This window comes from Anabrus simplex, chromosome 2 (assembly GCF_040414725.1).
Source record: "Anabrus simplex isolate iqAnaSimp1 chromosome 2, ASM4041472v1, whole genome shotgun sequence".
NCBI lineage: Eukaryota > Metazoa > Arthropoda > Insecta > Orthoptera > Tettigoniidae > Anabrus > Anabrus simplex.
The window spans coordinates 160,519,781-160,542,658 of NC_090266.1; the positions used below are offsets into that span (position 1 = coordinate 160,519,781).

The following is a 22,878-nucleotide window of genomic DNA, read 5'->3' on the forward strand; positions in this document are numbered from 1 at the left end:
AGCATTCAATTATAAATTTCAGTATAATACCGTAGCGAAGCACGGGTATCTTGCCAGTACTTAATAAAATTCGAGCAAATTATGATGCCAACTATCGCATTGACAATCTGGCAGCAGCTGCTGGTCATGAGGTGTTACGTCTCCTTCCATATCACTGCGAGCTAAATCCTATAGAACTTGTGTTGAGCCAAGTGAAGAGATACATTGCGGCTAACAAGAAACGTTACAAACTCCCAGAAGTGGAACAATTAATATTAGAGGGAATACGTAAAGTGACTTTGGAACAATGGCGAAATTATGTAGAACGCATGAAACGGATGGAGAATCACATGTGGGAAGCTGATGGCCTCATACAATGTCTTCATGACAAGATTGTCATCAATCTCAATGAAGACAGCTCCAGTGATGATATCTCGTGTGCTGACCCCGATTCTGATTCCGACTGGGTGTGCAGCGACTCGATAGCGATACAGATGAATTACTGCAGCACAAAGTAAGATGATGCTGAAACCTCCTGCATGATGATGATAATATTAATAACTAGCAATTAATCTCGGCTTCGCTCATGTGGATTTCGTAATTTGATCAAATTAATCATTCCTTGGCATTGTACTAAGACATTATCTGTAAATTCCTAAAGTATAAAAACTCAACCAAAAACTGAGTTTCATTTACCCCAGACATTATTTTGCTATTGCCATTTGTTTTTACGGCAAACCGACACAGATAGGTCTTTTGGCAACAATGGGATAGCAAAGGCCTAGGAGTGGAAAGTAAACGACCATGGTCTTAATTAAGGTTCAGCCCCAGCATTTGCCCGGTGTGAAAATGGGAAGCCACGGAAAACCATCTTCAGGGCTGCCGACAGTGGGATTCGAACCCACTATCTCCCGGATGCAAGCTCTCAGCTGCGCGCCTCTAACTGCACAGCCAACTCGAAAGTCAGACGTCCTTTGTAAACCGTGTTTGTGGTAGTACCTTTTGGGGCTAAGACGACCATGTGACAAAGAACTGTACATGTGAGAAACAGTCTTCTCTCAAGTCGAAATAATAAATACATGTTTTTTATTTTGAAAAGAGATTCCAAATACCTCATCCCACATCTGTAACATCTTCAGTTTTTGAGATATGCATAAGTATCCCCATAAAAATAATTCAACCCCTTCATCAGTCCTTCCCCCACCCTCTAAGTGTATTTTCTGAAAACAAAAATAAGTGTTTCTTTATTCTTAAAGGAGATTCCGAATACCAATTTTCACGTCTGTGACAACTTCAGTGTTTAAGATATAAGTATCCTCTTAAAAATAATTCAACTATTTTTCACTTCTTTTCACCCTACGTTAAGTGCGTTCTCCGAAAACAAAAAGGTTCATGTTCCTCTATTTTTAAAGAACTTTCCAAATACAGTACCAGGGTTTCTTGTCTCTAACATGTTAAGTTTTTGACATATAATGTAGATATACCGGTACTCATTTTTTAAATTCACCCTTTTTCCAATTCTTTTTAGCCCCATAACTGGATTTTCCAAAAATTAAACATACGTGATTCATTATTTTGAAAGGAAATTCAAAATACCAACTTTCACATATGTAACAGCTTCAGTTTTTAAGAAAAATTGTCCTCATAAACATATTTCAAATCCTTATTTACTTATTTTCAACCCCACACCCCTTACATCGATTTTCTGAAAAAAAGAACAAATGCGTGTTCCTTAATTTTTAAAGGAGATTCCAAATACTAATTTTCACGTCTGTAACATCTTCAGTTTTTGAGATACAAGTATACTCATAAAAGTAATTCAACTCAATTTTCAACCCTCTTCCTACCTGTTAAGTTGATTCTCCCCTCCCCAAAAGTGCGTGTTTCTTAATTTTTAAAGGAGATTCCAAATACCTATTTTCACGTCTATAATATTTTTAGTTTTTGAGGTATAAGTATCCTCACACAAAGAATTAAATTAATTTTTCAATTCATTCATCCCCCTTAAGTGGATTTTCCAAAGACGAAAGAACATGTGTTTCATTACTTTGAAAGAAGATTCCAAACACAACTGTTCATGCCTCTAACATCTTCAGTTTTTGCGATATAAGTATCCTCATAAAAAGAATTCAACTCCTTTTTCACCCCAGCCTGTTAAGTTGATACCCCCTCCAAAAAATGCATCTTTATTTATTTTTTAAAGTGATTCCAAATACTAATATTCATGTGAGTAGCCTTAAGTTTTTGAGATATTTGTTTCTCCATAAAAAGAATTAAATTTTTTTCGTTTCTTTCACCCTCCCCCTTTAAGTGAATTGTCCAAAAACAAAAAAATCTTGTTTCTTCATTTATAAAGGAGCTTCCAAATGCCAATTATCACGACTGTAACATCTTCAGTTTCGAGATATATGTATCCACATAAAAAGGAATGAAACTCCTTTTTCACTTCACCGCCCCGCGCCCAAGTTGATTCCCCATAATATGCGTGTTTTTTTTATTTTTAAAGGAGTTTCCGAATACTAATTTTCACGTCTGTGACATCTTTAGTTTTTGAGATATAAGTATCCTCGTACAAAGTATTCAACTATATTTTTAAATAATCCATCCCACCCCCTTCAAAGACAAAAGGTTACGTGTTTCCTTGCTTTGAAAGAAAATTCCAAATATAAATTTTCATGTCTGTAAGATCTTCAGTTTTTGAGATATAAGTATTGTAACGGTTCAAATCCCGTTACAAGGTAATATCTGTATTTTATTATTATTATTATTGTATCTGTGATATTATTATTATTATTATTATTATTATTATTATTATTATTATTATTATTATTATTATTATTATTATTATTATTATTATTATTATTTTATCTGTGAGATTACTATTATTTTGTTATAATTCTTATTCAATTCAATTTTACAATGCTTGTCGCTTGCAGGATTGTACTTAGATGTATGCATATATACGTGTGTGTAAAATAACACTCAATACATGTACAGTGAGAATTGTTATATATCAGATGTTGGATATGACGTTGTTATATTTTGCACTACTGGCGATTCTGCCAAGTCATTGCTACGTCATGGCTACGTCATCGTGAGCTTTGTTGGATGCGCTTGAGAACGGTTGGCTGTTGAGAGAGCTCTTGCATTATTTTAGTGATAAAGTAGTGAAAACCTATTGAAATAGCTAAATTTTGTGTATATCTGATTCATTTAGTGCTATTTATATAGTGGTGTTTAGTGCTTGTTGGTAGAAATTGGGAGTAGTGACATTTATTTAAATTTTGTAACAAGTAATTCAGTTGGTCTTCAGTAAATTACGTTTTCTAGGTTAAGTAGGCTAGCTAGGTGTACCTTGTTTCGATTTTAGGTTTAGGAAATACTTTAGGTAATAATATTAACTTTAAAAATATTTGTAAATATCTGTAGGTTCGTTGGTTATACTTACAAAGGTAGGTTATCATAAGGAATAGTACCGTAACTTCTGCAGCAATTTCTCCGGTATTTCGTATAGATATCCGTTCAAACTATCGCGAAGGTAATAATTTACTACATAAAAAAGCCACGATACGCCTGTAAACCTCCATTTAAAAAGAAGTTAAAGAGATTACACGGTAATAGTTAACAGTCGTTGTACTGTTATTGATTATTGTCGGTCCTCATATTCAAATATTGCATTGTTGGCTAAGCTGTGAACAAAGGGTGTAGTGTAGTCAAGTAAATATAAATAAAATCACCTGATCTTGTATTCCATTCATTGGTACTTCTAAGTAGTTAGTTAAAGTATCCGTAATTTATATTTCGCTCCCTCGATCTTCCAGTATTTATGAGCGTTTAGCTAATAATAATAATAAAGTTCATATATCCCAGTAATTGCAGTTCAAGTCCCTGGAGTAGTAGTAGTAGTAGTAGTAGTAGTAGTAGTAGTAGTAGTAGTAGTTTTGGTAGAAATATTTGAGAAATTACTGCAGACAACCTCGTATTTTTCAGTAGGCCTAATTAAGGACACTTTTATTCTCCGTCCCGTGGAGTAGGGAAAATAATAGTAATCCACCAACTGTAATAATCACATAACCACATTTCAGTAGAATTGTAGTGAAGATAAGGTATAATATATTAAATAGTATCTTGCCAGTTATATTCGTGTTTTTCTTCGTGTACGGCAATCTTTTCGATACTTAAGCATTTAACCAAACGCAGGGTAGTGTTGTGTAGATACATTGTAGTATAGATACAGTACATTTAGACAGTGCCGTATCTTGCCTGCTATATTCGTGTGTTATTTTTCGTGTGTATCTATTAGACCGTAATACTAATAATAATTTGTCTAAGCATTTAGCTTCGTTGGTAATCTTTGAGTACAGTAGTTCTTGCAAATTTCATTTCTGTTGTGCTTAGTTTAGTGACATACGGTACGGTTCCGTAATTAGGATACGTCTGAAAGTAGTTTAACATTACTGTAGTGTACTGTACAGTAGTATACGCGTAATATCCTATTAGAATTTAGTGTGATTATTTTATTATTGTAAAATATTTGTGTCACCGTAGAAACTCGTACTAAAATACTGTTGTTGTAATTAGAATAGGCTTAATTGCAATTTGGAATTGTGTAGTTCTTGTGTAGGCTATTACTTTCGATATTCAGTAATTAACAGCAGTTTTTATCCTGTCAGGGGTTGTAGGATAAAAAAATAGAGCACGACTAAGTAGTATTGTAGTGTAGTCGTATATTAATTACCTTATTGTTGTGTACTATCCCAGACAATATATCCCTCCGTTCATTTATTTTTTGCAAATAAGTTATTTTATTTTTAATTTCATTTTTCCCCCCGTAAAGAATGGCTAAGGAGCGCGAGTGTAGTTTCTGTGGGTGTGGCGAGGCATTGAGGGGTATGAGGGAGGAGTTGGAAAGTTTGAGGGAGATAATTAGGATTCTCACAGAAGACAGGAAGGAAGATAGGACTCCCTCAAACAACGTACAGGTTACAGTAGGTGTACAAGAGGGAGGGGAAGGAAAGGGAGGAGTTGTAGAAGACAGGTGGTCTAATGTTCTAAGGGGAAGGAGATTGCAGGCTAAGAGCTCTATTCAGGATCAGAATTCAGGACAGGTGTCTGTGTGAAATCGGTACGAGTCACTCCAGGTAGAACAACAGAGGGAAGATGAGGGACAGGGAACTGTTGCTGAGATGAGTGGGAGTAGGAGGAAGGGAAAAGGTAGGAAAGGAAAATGTAGAGTAGATGATAGGAAACGACAGATGGAACAGGGTCATGGGAAGGAGAAAAGGGAGGAGGAAGTAGCTTCTGCAGTTATCAGGAAAGATAGGGCTGACCAGGAGGGGAGGGGACCAAACGAGGTGGGTAGGGTTGAGGCTCTGGTCATGGGAGATTCCATCGTTAGACACGTGGGGAAAGTGTGTGGAGGAAAGGGTACCAGGGTAGAGTGTTATCCAGGAATTAGGTTGAGGCAGATGTTGAGGAAAGTAGAAGAGAGGGAGGAGGGGAAGGAGAAGGTGGTAGTGTTTCACGTTGGTACTAACAACGTAAGGCAAGCTGATATAAGTACCAACATAGTTGGAGATGTGTGGGATCTGGTAAATGCAGCACGGGTGGAGTTTAAGAAAGCGGAGATTTTTATTAGTGGAATACTGTGTAGAAGGGGTACTGACTGGAGTGTGATTGGGGATTTAAATGAGACTATGGAGTGGGTATGTGGGAAACTGGGATTGAAATTTCTAGATCCAAATGGGTGGGTAGGAGATAGGGATCTGCGCTCAGATGGCCTTCATTTAAACCGCAGTGGTACGTATAAGTTAGGAAATTTGTTTGGAAGGGTAATAGGGAGGTACATTCAGGGAAACGGGGTGGCCTAGGGAGCGGTGATAAGGAAACAGGGAACTGGAAATCAAGTAGGGATGACATAAAATTGTTAGTGTTGAACTGTAGAAGTATTGTAAGGAAAGGAATAGAATTAAGTAATTTAATATATATATATATATTCACCAGATATTGTAATAGGAGTTGAATCATGGCTGAGAAATGATATAATGGATGCAGAAATTTTCTCACGGCACTGGAGTGTGTATCGTAGAGATAGGATAGGAAGGGTGGGAGGCGGAGTGTTCATTCTGGTGAAAGAAGAATTTGTAAGCTACGAAAAAGTTAAAGATGAGACACATGAAATTCTAGGTGTAAGGCTCATTTCTAAAGATAATAGGCAACTTGATATATTTGGAGTGTACAGATCGGGAAAGGGTAGCACTGACGCGGATTCAGAATTATATGATAGGATAGTCAGCTATGTGGGAAACGACATGGAAAGAAATGTGATTGTAGCGGGAGATCTGAATTTGCCAGATGTCAATTGGGAAGGAAATGCGAACGACAGAAAGCATGACCAACAAATGGCAAATAAGTTAATATGGGAAGGACAGCTGATTCAGAAAGTGATGGAACCAACCAGAGGGAAAAATATCCTGGATGTGGTGCTGATAAAACCAGATGAGCTCTATAGGGAAACTGAAGTAATAGATGGTATTAGTGATCATGAAGCTGTTTTTGTGGTAGTTAAAAATAAATGTGATAGAAAGGAAGGTCTTAAAAGTAGGACTGTTAGGCAGTACCACATGGCTGATAAAGCAGGCATGAGGCAATTTCTAAAAAGTAGCTATGATCGGTGGAAAACGGTAAATAAAAATGTAAACAGACTCTGGGATGGGTTTAAAGAAATTGTTGAGGAATGCGAAAACAGGTTTGTACCATTAAGCGTGGTAAGGAATCGTAAAGACCTTATTATAATAAAGAAATAAAGAGACTAAGAAGGAGGTGCAGACTGGAAAGAAATAGAGTTAGAAATATCTGTGGAAGTAAGGAGAAATTGAAGGAACTTACTAGAAAATTGAATCTATCAAAGAAGGCAGCTAAGGATAATATGATGGCAAGCATAATTGGCAGTCATACGAATTTTAGTGAAAAATGGAAGGGTATGTATAGGTATTTTAAGGCAGAAACAGGTTCCAAGAAGGACATTCCAGAAATAATTAATGAACAAGGGGACTGTGTATGTGAGGATCTTCAAAAGGCAGAAGTATTCAGTCAGCAGTATGTAAAGATTGTTGGTTACAAGGATAATGTCGAGATAGAGGAGGAGACTAAGGCCAAAGAAGTAATAAAATTTACATATGATAACAATGACATTTACAATAAGATACAAAAGTTAAAAACTAGAAAAGCGACTGGAATTGATCAGATTTCTGGGGATATACTAAAGATAATGGGTTGGGATATAGTACCATATCTGAAGTACTTATTTGATTATTGTTTGGTCGGAGGAGCTATACCAGATGAATGGAGAGTTGCTATAGTTGCCCCTGTGTATAAAGGAAAGGGTGATAAACATAAAGCTGAAAATTACAGGCCAGTAAGTTTGACATGCATTGTATGTAAGCTTTGGGAAGGTATTCTTTCTGATTATATTAGACATGTTTGTGAAATTAATAACTGGTTCGATAGAAGGCAATTCGGTTTTAGGAAAGGTTATTCCACTGAAGCTCAACTTGTAGGATTCCAGCAAGATATAGCAGATATCTTGGATTCTGGAGGTCAAATGGACTGTATCGCGATTGACCTGTCTAAAGCATTTGATAGGGTGGATCATGGGAGACTACTGGAAAAAATGAGTGCAATTGGACTAGACAAAAGAGTGACTGAATGGGTTGCTATATTTCTAGAAAGATCTCAGAGAATTAGAGTAGGTGAAGCTTTATCTGACCCTGTAATAATTAAGAGGGGAATTCCTCACGGCAGTATTATCGGACCTTTATGTTTACTTATATATATAAATGATATGAGTAAAGGAGTGGAATCGGAGGTAAGGCTTTTTGCGGATGATGTTATTCTCTATAGAGTGATAAATAAGTTACAAGATTGTGAGCAACTGCAACGTGACCTCGAAAATGTTGTGAGATGGACAGCAGGCAATGGTATGTTGATAAACGGGGTTAAAAGTCAGGTTGTGAGTTTTACAAGTAGGAAAAGTCCTCTCAGTTTTAATTACTGCGTTGATGGGGTGAAAGTTCCTTTTGAGGATCATTGTAAGTATCTATGTGTTAATATAAGGAAAGATCTTCACTGGGGTAATCACATAAATGGGATTGTAAATAAAGGGTTCAGATCTCTGCACATGGTTATGAGGGTGTTTAGGGGTTGTAGTAAGGATGTAAAGGAGAGGGCATATAAGTCTCTGGTAAGACCCCAACTAGAGTATGGTTCCAGTGTATGGGACCCTCACCAGGATTACCTGATTCAAGAACTGGAAAAAATCCAAAGAAAAGCAGCTCGATTTGTTCTGGGCGATTTCCGACAAAAGAGTAGCGTTACAAAAATGTTGCAATGTTTGGGTTGGGAAGAATTGAGAGAAAGAAGAAGAGCTGCTCGACTAAGTGGTATGTTCCGGGCTGTCAGCGGAGAGATGGCGTGGAATGACATTAGTAGACGAATAAGTTTGAATGGCGTTTATAAAAGTAGGAAAGATCACAATATGAAGATAAAGTTGGAATTCAAGAGGACAAACTGGGGCAAATATTCATTTATAGGAAGGGGAGTTAGGGATTGGAATAACTTACCAAGAGAGATGTTCAATAAATTTCCAATTTCTTTGAAATCATTTAGGAAAAGGCTAGGAAAACAACAAATAGGGAATCTGCCACCTGGGCGACTGCCCTAAATGCAGATCAGTATTGATTGATTGATTGATTGATTTCAGCAATTCGCTCAGAGACTCAGCCGCCCCAGGGGATTTCACCATTACATGCAACAGTTTGAGGCGTTGTGGGAGTATGTCATTGTTATTTCTGGAGATTACGTAGCTGTGTCAACCAACGTCTATAAAAGGTGGCTACATCTTGTAGCGTCAGTCATTATTTAAAAGGAAGCTGAACAGTGAAGAAGTCTACTAGATGAAGAGGCCTCAGTCGGCCAGTCAACGAGAGATGGAGAAGACTCAGTGCGCCATTAATCATTGGTCATTGAGAGAGTGAGGCCAAAGTTAGTTGGTCGGTTACTTAGTTGAAGACACGGACGCAAGGGCTTACCATGGAGTCAGAGAGGGACACCACCTGCTATGAGGTAATACCATATTGACTTACAAAGAAGTCAGATGATATGGAGAAGAAGCAGTCACAAGGATGTATCACCAAGTTAGGCGTGACACATCTACAGTAAACACCAGATCAAAGGATTACGTCGTAATTACACTCAAAGTGTTGAAGGTACAGTCAAGTGAATCAGTGAGGGAAATATTTCGTATAAATTGTTAAATGTCCGGTCAAGAAGAATTCAAATTCATGCCTAGTTTCTTTCAGTTGCAATGTCATAATTTCATATTCTCATCTGTTTTATCGCAACAAGACTCACTATTTTTTATATATTATTTAAAGAATATATTTTGTTCTATCAAACGAATTCATAGTTTTATTTCGATGACAGTAAAATATCTTAACCTCAAAATTACTGGGGAAACCGATCGCCAATCTCATTTTCCCAGAACTTACATGGTATGTTGTCAAAAGTAAGCTTATTACCCCACACCCTAGAGATAGTCAAGATTCTCATTCTATTATTGCTGCACTGAGTGGTAGCTGGCGCCCTTCAAATAACGTATGCGTAAGTAAGCAGGTAACAAGTAAGTGTGAGTACAAGGTCCGACGAGTGTGTATTTTATTTAATGAATGTTAATTTTCATAATTTCCATTTTAAATGCAGATATTTCATATTTTTCAAGTTAAATGCAGTTTTATATGTTTGTAAAATAGTCAGCGATTTAGGAAAGTTTCAGTATCTTCATGAAAAGAATTCAACTCCTTTTTCACTACAACACCGCCCGTTAAGTTGGTTTACCCCACCCAAAACATGCGTATTTCTTTATTTTTAAAGGAGATTCCAAATGCCAATTTCCACGTCTGTAACCCTCAGTTTTCAGATATAAGTTTCTCCAGAAAGAAGAATTCAATTTTACTTCCTTTCACACTCCCCACTCAAGTGAATTTTCCAAAAACAAACAGTACCCGTTTCTTTAAAAGAGCTTCCAAATACCAATTATCACGACTGTAACACCTTCAGTTTTGAGATATATGTATCCTCATAAAAGGAATTAATCTCCGTTTTCATCCTCTCCCCCTCCCCTCCCATCCCCGCTTCAAAGTTGATTCCCCCACCAAATGCATGTTCCTTTACTTTTAAAGGAGATTCCAAATACCAGTTTTCATGTTTGTAACACCTTCAGAATTGTTGATATATATACATTCTCATACAAGTAATTCAACTGCTTTTTCAATTCTCCTTCCCCCACCTCTGTTAAGGGTTTTTCCCGAAAACCAAAGAATACGCGTTTTCTTATTTTGAAAGGAGATTCCAAATACCAATTTTCATGTCTGCAACATGTTAAGTTTTAGAGATATACTGTAGATACGTTCATTTTAAAAATTCGCCCCCTTTTTCAGTTCCCCTTAAGTGGATTTGCCAAAAAAAATATTTACGTTTCTTTACTTTTTGCAGAAAATTCCAAATACCAGTTTTCCAATCTGTAATATGTTAAGTGTCTGAGATAATTTGCAGATATAGTCTTTTTTTTTAATTCACCCCGTTTGTCACTCCTATTCACCATTCTATTCATCTGATTACCCAAAAACACAAAAATAGTGTTTCCTTATTTTCAAAGGAGATTCCAAATTTTAATTTCCATGTCTGTAACACCTTCAGTTTTTGAGATATAAGTCTCCACCTAACAGATGTTCAACCCATTATCCCCCCGTTAATAAAGTATTATTATTTCACCCCTTAATGGGATTTTCCAAAAACAAAAAGTATGTTTCTTTATTCTTAAAAGGAATTCCAAATACCAATTTCTACGTCTGTAAACTTTTTAGTTTTTGAGATATAGATATCCTCATTTTTAAAATTCACCCCCCTTTTCACCCCCTTAGCGACGGAATATCCAAAAAATCCTCCCCTAATGAGCACCTACATGTTAATATGAATGTATCCCCAAAATTTCATTTCTTTACGTCCAGTAGTTTTGGCTCGGCGATGATGAATCAGTCAGTCAGTCAGGACACGTTATTTTATATATATAGACTAGCTATTACCCGCGGCTTCGCTCGCGTGGATTTCGTAATTTGATCAAGGTAATCGTTCCTTGGCATTGTACTAAGACATTGTCTGAATATTCCTAAAGTATAAAAACTCATCCAAAAATTGAGTTTCACTTACCCCAGAAATTCTTTGTAAACCATGTCTCTGGTACCGGTATTACCTTTTAGGGCTAAGACGACCATGCAACATAGAACTGTACATGTGAGAAACAGTCTTCTCTCAAGTCGAAGAAATAAATAAATGTTTCTATATTTTTAAAGGAGATTCCAAATACCTATTCCCACATCTGCAACATCTTCAGTTTTTGAGATATACTGTACCGGTTACGACCTGTACATAAGAATTTTTTGAGCATAAGTTACGTTTATTTACCACGCGTAATGTTCCGAGCGCGCCTGGTTTGTTTACCAGCAGCGAGGACCAGCTAGCGAGTGTATGTCGACTGTGAGCTGTGACGTAGCCACAGGGGCTAGCTAGACCGCCCGCTCGTCTCAACACGTGTTACCAGCCTTGACTGGTATTTTCTGGATTCCACGTCACTTATTATAGAGAGTTCGATGGAGAAAATTTTGAAATTTCTATAATAATGATGCTAGCGAATTGAGCGATATGTCATCTTGTTTGGGATCACCTAAACGTCCCAATGCTCGAGTTTCAAGCAAATCCATCGAGGGATTCGGGAGATATTCAATCAAACCGTATCATGACGTAGACGTCCCGAATCGAATAAAAGGAGGACCTACTGTAGCCTATTCAGACAGTCTCAGCTGAGTAGTCAGCGGGGACACTCTTGCTGCTACTACCATCGTGGAACTCTGTCATTATACAAGTGTGGGAAGACGATTCTTCCAAGTACTATAAAGTGGACTCGTAAGACTTCGAATGTTGTAGAAAATTTTCTAAGTCTTCGTAATTGAACTTAGAATATTTACAAGTGTTAATTAAATGGACTTGTATTATTTACGTGCCTTCGAGACTGAAACTTTTCTAAGAGTTTGGACTTGTATTATTTACGTGTCTTCGAAGCTGGAATTTTTCTAAGTGTTCGTGAAATGGACTTGTATTATTTACATGGGTTCGAGACCAGAATTCTTCTAAGTGTTCATTGAATGGACTTGTATTATTTACGTGCCTTCGAGACTGAAACTTTTCTAAGTGTTCACTAAATGGACTTGTATTATTTACGCGTCTTCGAAGCTGGAATTTTTCTAAGTGTTCACTGAATGGACTTGTATTATTTTCGTGTGTTCGAGACCAGAATTCTTCTAAGTGTTCATTGAATAGACTTGTATTATTTACGTGCCTTCGAGACTGAAACTTTTCTAAGTGTTCACTAAATGGACTTGTATTATTTACGCGTCTTCGAAGCTGGAATTTTTCTAAGTGTTCACTGAATGGACTTGTATTATTTTCATGTGTTCGAGACCAGAACTTTTCTACGTGATCATTGAATGGACTTGTATTATTTACGAGTATTCGAGATTGGAATTTTTCTAAGTGTTCGTGAAATGGACTTGTATTATTTACGTGGAATATTTGCGACTGTTGAGGAACTCATCCTTCTAATAGATAGTGATTGATTAACATTGCTAGTGATGAACTTTAACTTCCCAACGGCTTTAAACGAAGTTAGGATTTCACTTACATTTACTCAAAGACTTGTACATTTGCCAGTGTTGGTTTAAAAGACTTATAAATTTCGTCAGTGAATTTATTTATGTGGAAGGACTTGTGTTTTCGTCAGTGGTCACTCAAAGACTTTATGAATTTCACCAGTGATTAACTTTAAATATATTCAAACTTCCAAGTGAATGGACTTGTGTTAATTCGAGTTTAGGCAAAGACTTGCACCTTCGCCAGTAATGAACTTTGAGTTTAACTATAATTTCACAAGAAGGGACTTGTATTTTTCGTTGCCAAAAGTTATTCAGGGATGAGGATTTTCCTAGTGATGAACTCTAAATTATTAATACCACTCATATCGTTTTAGGAGTGTTGGAAGTCTTGATGTACAATTATCAAGAACTCTGCTTATAAGTTGATCATCCAAGGTTTTCATGGACTCAGTGCTACTAGTGACCTTGGGAACATCAATCCTCTCAGTCTCATTGGGCTGGGGTGGTACATGACTATCTACAACATCGCCTGGACCACCGGGGTTCAACCCGGGCCTCCGAGTTCGAGACATCTCTACTTGCCGTCAATCCAGACAGTCCAGCTGCCTCTGCCTGGAGTATCTGGAGTCCCTGGAATCCCTGGAGTCTTCTGGAACGTGCTTCAACCAGCTTGGCTTGGTGAGCTGGAGAACCCGAGCCATACTATTGGAATACGAGGAAGACAATCCATTTCTACTTAGAGGTGATGTGCAAATTCATGACTTATTTGAATAAACTCTTGTGCAATCAGAGTCAAAGTTTTTCTGTAGATAGGACCCTACCTCCTGTACCGAGCCCTAGCTACAATTAATCCAGTTTTTCGCCCTGAGAACTATAGTCATGCTACTTTAAAATTTAATCTGAGAGTCGGGCTCTTTTACTGGTACAATACATAAGTATCCCCATAAAAAGAATTCAACCCCTTGATCTGACCTTCTCCCATCCCGACCCCCATCTAGGATTTTCCAAATACCAATTTTCACGTCTGTAACATCTTCAGTTTTTAAGATATAAGTATCCTCATAAAAAATAATTCAACTATTTTTTCACTTCTTTTCACCCCCTTTTAAGTGTCTTCTCCGAAGGAAAAGTACAGGTTCCTGTATTTTTAAAGGACTTCCCAAATACCAAGTTTCTTGTCTCAAACATGTTAAGTTACAGTATAATGTAGATATACCGGTACTCATTTTAAAAATTTACCCGCTTTTCAAATTCTTTCCAGCCCCTTAACTGGATTTTCCGAAAACAAAAAATACGTGTTTCATTATTTTTAAAGGAGATTCCAAAAACCAGTTTTCATGCCTGTAAGTCTGTGACACCTTCAGTTTTTGAGATAAATGTATACTCATAAGAATAATTCAACTTCTTCGTCTTCTTCTTGATTTCCTTCGACCCCTCTGCCCCGTTAAGTGATCTTTCCGAAAAGAAAAAATACGTGTTTCTTTATTTTCAAAGGAAATTCAAAATGCCAACTTTCACATCTGTAACAGCTTCAGTTTTGAAAATAAAGTATCCTCATCAACATATTTCAACTCATTTACTTATTTTCAACCCCACACCCCTTACGTCGGTTTTCTGAAAAACACAAATACACTTTTTTATTTTTAATGGAGATTCCAAATACTAACATTCACACCTGTAACATTTTCAGTTTTTGAGATATGAGTATACTCATAAAAGTAATTCAACTCTTCCTTCACCCCCCTTCCTACTCGTTAAGTTGATTCCCGCCTCCCCAAAGGTGCATGTTTATTTTTAAAGGAGATTCCAAATACCAATTTTCACGTCTTTAACATTTTTAGTTTTTGAGATATAAGTATCCTCACACAAAGAAATTTTTCAATTCATGCAACATGTTAAGTTTTTGAGATATACTGTAGATACGCTAATTTCAAAAATCCACCCTCTTTTTCAGTTCCCCTTACGTGGATTTACATACATACATACATACATTATCATTATAGACTGTTATGCCTTTCAGTGTTCAGTCTGCAAGCCTCTGTGAATTTACTAAACGTCGCCACAATCCTCGATTTGCAACTAGTGTTGTGGCCTCATTTAGTTCTATACCTCTTATCTTTAAATCCTTAGAAACCGAGTCTAACCATCATCGTCTTGGTCTACCTCTACTTCTCTTACCCTCCATAACATAGACCATTATTCTCCTAGGTAACCTATCCTCCCCCATTCGCCTCATATGACCCCACCAGCGAAGCCGGTTTATGCGTACAACTTCATCCATCGAGTTCATTCCTAAATTAGCCTTTATATCCTCATTCTGAGTACCCTCCAGCCATTGTTCCCATCTGTTTGAACCAGCAATCATTCTTGCTACTTTCATGTCTGTTATTTCTAACTTATAAGATATCCTGAGTCCACCCAGCTTTCGCTCCCGTAAAGCAAAGTTGGTCTGAAAACAGAGCGATGTAAAGATAGATAGCCGGCCCCGTGGTGTAGGGGTAGCGTGCCTGCCTCTTACCTGGAGGCCCCGGGTTCGATTCCCGGCCAGGTCAGGGATTTTTACCTGGACCTGAGGGCTGGTTCGAGGTCCACTCAGCCTACGTGATTAGAAATTAGGAGCTATATGACGGTGAGATAGCGGCCCTGGTCTAGAAAGCCAAGAATAACGGCCGAGAGGATTCGCCGTGCTGACCACACGACACCTCGTAATCTGCAGACCTTCGGGCTGAGCAGCGGTCGCTTGGTAGGCCAAGGCCCTTCAAGGGCTGTAGTGCCATGAGGTTTGGTTTGGTTTGGTTTGGTAAAGATAGTTTCGTCTGGGAGCTGACTTCCTTCTTACAGAATACTGTTGATCGCAACTGCGAGCTCACTGCATTAGCTTTACGACACCTCGATTCAATCTCATTTAGTATATTACCATCCTGGAAGAACACACAACCTAAATACTTGAAATTATCGACCTGTTCTAGCTTTGTATCACCAATCTGACATTTACGTAGATTTTCCACAAAAAAATTTAGTTTCTGTACTTTTACAGGAAATTCCAAATACCAGTTTGCAAATCTGTCATATGTTACGTGTCCGAGACAATTTGCAGATATAGTCTTTTTAAAAATTCACCCCGTTCCTGTTCATCCCCAATTCATCGAATTATCCAAAAACATAAAAATATGTTTTTTTTAATTTTCAAAGGAGATTCCAATTTCAATTTTCATGTCTGTAACATCTTCAGTTTTTGAGATATAAGTCTCCTCATAAAAGGTGTTCAATCCCTTTTCCCCTATTTTTCACCCCCCTTAATAGGATTTTCCGAAAACAAAAAAATACGTGTTTTTTCATTTATAAGGAGATTCCAAATACCAATTTTTAGATCTGTAAACTTTGAAGTTCTTGAGATATATATATCCTCATTTTAAATATTCACCCCGTTAGAGACGGAATATCCAAAAATCCTCCCTTAGCGAGCACCTAGATGTTAATTTGAATGTATCCTCAAAATTTCATTTCTTTATGTCCAGTAGTTTTGGCTCGAAGATGATGAATCAGTCAGTCAGGACAAGTTATTTTATATATATAGATATGTAATAATATTGTTTATAAAAAGAATTGTAATAATTAATTTATATAAATTGTGCGGGACAGAGTGGAGGTGGGACAGGTTTTCGCCTGGATTCCCAACTTCCCCTGTCAGTTTCAAGTTAATTCCAGTACGAGTACATAAACATCACTTCTCTCGCTTATTCATCAATCGCCCGTGAGTAGCGTGACAGACCTCTCTGGCAGGCTCATTTCAAATACTTCGAGCTAGGTAGGGCATCATTCCATTCGTGGTCCAGACTTCGAATGGAATCAGGCCATATATTTAGTGAATGATAAATAATAAAATAATGTTATATATATAAAACATCTTCTTATATATAAAAATGAATGTTTGCTTGTTCGTATTCATAGACTCAAAAACTACTGCACTGATTTTGCTGAAAATTTCATACTTTGTTCATATTGCCCGAGAGGGATATGGAAGTGGTTTGACATGTTAAGTGCTCACCATTCCCTAGATTTAGGCCCTTTCGCACATCACAACAGGCTAATATAGGCGAAATATCGAATCTGTCGTACAGAGATGATACAGAGCTCATTTGAAGCCTCGCGATGCGAGGAACAAACCTCAGTATGTCCCTATGGAACCCAAAAACCACATTTTAAGGCCCTAAAACCAACCGTTTGAGATATTGGCACCTCACTACCCCGACTCTAGGGATCGGCTGAAGATGTGACCCGCCGTAACCATGGCAACATTAAATCAAGGATTCTAGATTATCGAAAAAGACCAATATTAGTGTCGATCCACAGTTTTCAGGGTCGCTGAAATGAACTGTGACAAAATTATAGATGTACTAATAATCTAAACTTATATATGTAAAATAACATGTCCTGACTGACCGACTGATTCATCATCACCGAACCAAAACAATAAAAACTGAAGATGTTACAGACATGAAAATTGGTACTTGGAATCTCCTTTTAAAATAAAGAAACATGTATTTCTTTGTTTTAGGAAAGTTCAATTAATGGGGGGGGTGAACACGAGTGACAAAGGGGGTGAATTTAAAACAAGATTATATCTACAGTATAATTATCTCAGAAATCAAAATTGTTACAGATGTGAAAATTGGTATTTGGAATCTCCTGTAAAAGTAAAGAAATGTACATCATTTATTTTTGGGAAATCCACTTAAGGGAACTGAAAAAGTGTGTGAATTTTTAAAATGAGTATATCTGCAGAACATCTCATAAACTTAACATGTTACAGACATGAAAATTGGTATTTTTAATCTCTTTTCAAAATAAAGAAAAACGTATTTCTTTCCAAAAGCACTTGGGGAGTAAAAAATAACTGGAAAAGGGATTGAATTCTTTTTATTAGGATAGTGATATCTCAAAAACTGAAGATGTTACACAGGAGAAAATTGGTATTTGGAGTCTCCTTTAAAAATAAACACACCTATTTCTTTGCTTTCAGAAAATCCACTTAATGGGGGGAGAAGGAATTGAAAAATTAGTTGAATTCTTTGTATGAGGATACTTATATCTATAACAACAAAAAAAATGTTGCAGGTATGAAAATTGGTAATTCGAATCTCCTTTGAAAATAAAGAAACGCATTTCTTTGTTTTCGCAAAATCGACTTAAGGGGAGGAGGGTGAAAATAAGTAATGGAGTTGTATTTTGCTTATGAGGATACTTACATGACGGAAAATGAAGATGTTACAGATGTGAAAGGTGGTATCTTGAATCTCCTTTAAAAATAAATAAGACGTATTTATTGTTTTCGGAAAGTCCACTTAAGGGAGAGAGGGGTGGAAAGAAGTGAAGAAGTTGAATTCCTTTTATGAGGATACTTATATCTCAAAAACTGAAGATGTTACAGACGTGAAAATAGGTATTTGGACAGTTGCTGAAGTGCGCCCAGTATCCAGTATTCGGGAAATAGTGGGTTCGAACCCCACTGTCGGCAGCCCTGTAAATGGTTTTCCGGGGTTTCCTATTTTCACACCAGGCAAATGCCGGGCCTGTACCTTAATTCAGGCCATGGCCGCTTCCTTCTCACTCCTAGCCCTTTCCTGTCCCATCGTCACCATAAGACCTATCTGTGTCAGTGCGACGTAAAGCAAATAGCAATAAAAGTTTCTCACATGTACAGTTCTATGTCGCATGGTCATCTTTGCCCCAAAAAGGCAATATCACAAACGTGACTTACAAAGAGTTTCTGGGGTAAATGAAACTCAATTCTTCGGTGAGCATTTATTCTTTAGGGATTTTAAGATATGTCTTAGTACAGTACCAAGAAACAATTACTTTTAACAAATTACGAAATCCACGCGAGCGAAGCCGTGGGTAACTGCTAGTTGATAATAATAATGTAATGAATGTAATGCTTACTGTGTATGTCAAAAGAATTCATTCATAATGCTTTAAGCACGAAATTGTGGTAAGTACATTAAAAATGTAATTCGGTAAATTAATTGTTATGTAAACCCTTAAAAGACTGTGTGGGATTCTAACACACATACGTTAATGTAGTAATTCGTTTAAATGCACTGAAGGTACAATCCATGAGCTGTGCTGTATTATAGTGCTGGAGCACAACTTTGAATCGTGCTCCGGTCGATTTGGCAACCACAGCGAGTGTGACAAGGCAATGACGTTACTTCCATTTTAGTCTGTTCAAAAGGTGGTCTGGGGAATATGTACGTCTTGAGAATAAAAGGGTGGATGGCCTCGTAAAGTATGTTTGTTTTCTCGATGGATTCTTTCACATTGCGATTAAAATTGACTGGTTGATCCAACGATATATAAAACATTTCCATTATATTGAGTAGAGGTCCCTTTATCATAATTTCGATCATTTGTAAGTCCTTGTCTACATCGGAAAAATGTGATTGGATTCTTGCATATGTATTCCCATGGTAGAATGCCTGTTGTGTTTGCCTGCATTAATATGTTCGATGTACCTAGTGTTAAAACTTCTCCTTGTCTGTCCAATATAGCTTGCTAAGCAAGACTGACTGGCACTGTAATCAGTAAATACCTGATTTACCAAATTTGTCGGATGTATTCATGGTTCCTGGATTGTGGAAGTGAGACAGATTGTTGTTGGTTGTCCTGAACATTATTTTTACCCCGTGTTTTTAAACAAGTTTGTTATTTGGTATACAGAATCGTTGTAGGTGAAGACTGAATAACTGTCCTTTTGCTTCTTTTCTTTAGTAAGAGTAGATTTTGGTTTATTTTGAATTTCAGATATTATTTGGTCAATGAACTTTGTTATACCCATTAGAATAAGCTATTGCCCTGTTGATATCCATTCTCTTTTTTAGTTTGGGATGAGATAATGGTACATTGGATGCCCTGTGGACCAAGATATAAAAAGTGTTTATTTATTTATGGGAATTAGGGTGGACTGAAAATAATTTGATTGTATTGTTGGCTTTTGTAGGTTTCCTGTATATATCATAAATAAGGAAGTGTTGATTTCTTGTGACTGTTAGGTCTAGAAAATTTAGAGAACAATTGGATTCTGTTTCCAATGTGAACTGTATATGGGGATTCAACAATGGCATTTGCTGGGATGAAGACTAGGGCTTCCACTAGACTTGGGTTACCCCTTTTTGATGGTTAGTTTATTATATGTTAAGCCTTCAGTGTTTCGAGTTGCAACCAAAAGCCAACGGAGAAGCCTACTGTGTTGTCAAGGCTGCTTCACAAGCTACTGCCCTGGCCTCCGCCACTGCCAATGCTTAACTGACCTGATCAATGGAGATGGTAACATAAGATTTAGCAAACTGAAGTCCCAGTATGTGGCTAAATGGATAGAATGCTTGCTTTTGGTCCCATGGCCCCGGTTCAATTTTCAGAATCAACCCCCTCATACTGTTAGTTTCCCTGGCTTGGGGTTCTGGGTGTTTATGTGATCTTCACCATTAATTTTATCCTCATTAGGTCAGCGCCAAGCCTATACAGATGCCATGTACCATTATTATTATTTTTATTACACAAAAATTTTGAATTTTACAGCGGTCATACCCATTGTTCACTGGTTAATTAATTAGCTTCATCGGGAAATCAGTGATGGTGTCTGACCCATGATCACGGGTTCGATTCCAACCAACAAAAGTGAACACTAAAACTGAAAGATTGCATTTCATTTTAGGAGATCTACCTATAAAAAGAAAAGTATATTGATCCTATAACAGCAGCCCTGCAGTGTCTTCCTACATGGATATAGAAGTAAACAGGAGTGAAATACCAGCACTCTTATCTATATAGTTAAGTCAGAAGTATGAGGCGAGGAAGTATATGCGATGAGTAAAGCATGGCTGATAGTTAGCAGTGGCGATCTGACGGACCGAAGCCTAGCACACCTATTCCACCCGGTCCCCTCTCCTATTCGATACACAGCAGCAAGCCGCTTGAGGAGAGTAGAGGGGAGAGGGGAGAGAGCATGGACTGCAATATCAGTCTCCGGTGCCTTGCTCTCAAAAACATGTGCGACATTTTTCCTCATTTATTTCAAGCTTTGGTAAATGGAACTACGTGACAGATGCTTACATTATAATGTGCTTTAGATTTCCATCATTCGCATTTGAGGCTTGGGCTTCACTGCTAGCCATAGTAGCCTTCAGTATATGCCACTGGGATTCAACTTGTTTAACTCACCCGGTATGGTTTGGCTGTTGGTATGCCTTCCATCTAAAATTCTGAAGGTGTCATTGACAATCTTGTCCAGAAGAAAATGTGCTCCATTTTGTTGATGTGTGAATGCTCCAGATGGTCTAAATAAATGTCTGCCATAATGCCTGAGATCCCATTGAAAGGCCGTTTTGTTGATATATTATACCGTTAAAAACAAAATAATTATTATTAAACATAAATTTAACCAAATTAATAAATTCTTCTATTTCAAGTCTACTTAGTTTACTATGCTGTTGCAAGTTGTCTGTATAATAGAAATGGTCTCCTGATGTCGAAGCATGCTAATGAATAGTAAGATTGAATTGTAAGGTGTGGGGTGTTATTACAAAATTCTAATGTGTTTTTAACGGATGTTCTTGCTTATTCTAATGGGTATAACAGAATGTTCATCGACCAAATAATATCTAAAATTCAAAATAAACCAAAACCTACTCTAAAAGAAAAGAAGCTGAAGGACAGTTATTCAGTTTTCACCTATAACGATTCTGTATACCAAATAAGAAACTTGTTTAAAAACACGGGGTAAAAATAGCGTTCAGGACAACCAACAACAATCTATCTCACTTCCACAATCCAGGGACGGTGAATAAATCTGAAAAGTTTGGTAAATCTGGTATTTACAAATTACAGTGCCAGTCTTGTTTAGCAAGCTATATTGGACAGACAAGGAGAAGCTTTAACACTAGGTACATCGAACATATTAATGCAGTCAAACATAGGCATTCTGCCATGGGAATATATATGCAAGAACCCAATCACAATTTTTCCGATAGAGACAAGGACTTGTGAATTATCTAAATTATGAAAAAGGAACCTCTGCTCAATATCATGGAAATGTTTTATTATTGGATACCAGTCAATTTTAATCACAATTTGAATGAATTCATCGAGAAAACATACATACTTTACGAGACAATCCACCACCTTATTCTCAAGACGTATCTAGGCAGAACAGCATGACAATGGTTCACTCCGCCACTCTTTTGCATCCCCTCCACACCACAGCCAATCCAAAACAAGTCACTGCCCCCTCTTAAAGCCAGCAATAACCTCCTCGCAGACACAAGCGAGCAGGGCACCTCCTACTTTTCTAGCAGCAGGTTAACGAGAGCGAGGAATAAGGGAGTAAGTACTATCAAACCACTTTACAATAATTAAGTCCAAATACACATTAGTTCTCATTTCTTTTCTTTCTTTCTTCTTCCTCAGACATCCACCTTTTACGACACTGTGCCATACAACCAAGGCCACACCGTCATTCAACTTTTACTTCAACAGCAGCAACATCATTAACAGTGACATTTTGAACAACAAAGCAGATGTTATAAAACAATGAAGGATGTTCCCCCAACTCCACAGCAAATTGTTTTAACTGCAAATTGTCTTAACATCGGCACTTTACAAGATCGTCAATTTTGATACATGGTTTTTTATCCTTCATCGATGATTCGATTCACAGTATTCCTCAACTTCAGGTTTTTATATATCATCTTAAAGCTCTGTTCTACATTGTAAAAACGCACTTCAGTTATCCGTGATGTGGATCCTAGGATGTTCTTTAAATTTTAATGTGTTTTTATGTCATATAACCCATGTCAACCATTTTAAGTGTATTTAAAGGCTGATTTCATGTTGATTGTTAAGATCCTTTTGATTTATTTATTTAATGTGAACTGATGACGATTCCAAGGGAACTGAAACCGTTTTTCACTTAATAAACGTTATGTATTATATAGTGTTGAATGGTGGAACATCCTCAATTGATTCCTATTATACAAGTTAAACGTCAACACGGAAATGAAAGTTGTAAATTATGATATAATAATGTTAAATGAAGGATAGGTGAGAATAGCACTTTTCTGGCATATGTAAAAAGAAA

General features: G+C 37.2%; 1 pseudogene; it reads left to right on the plus strand.

Moving 5' to 3' along the window:
• The first annotated feature begins 308 nt into the window (after nucleotides 1–308).
• Nucleotides 309–22,878, plus strand: part of LOC136863473 (piggyBac transposable element-derived protein 3-like) — a 50,914-nt pseudogene continuing 28,344 nt past the window's right edge.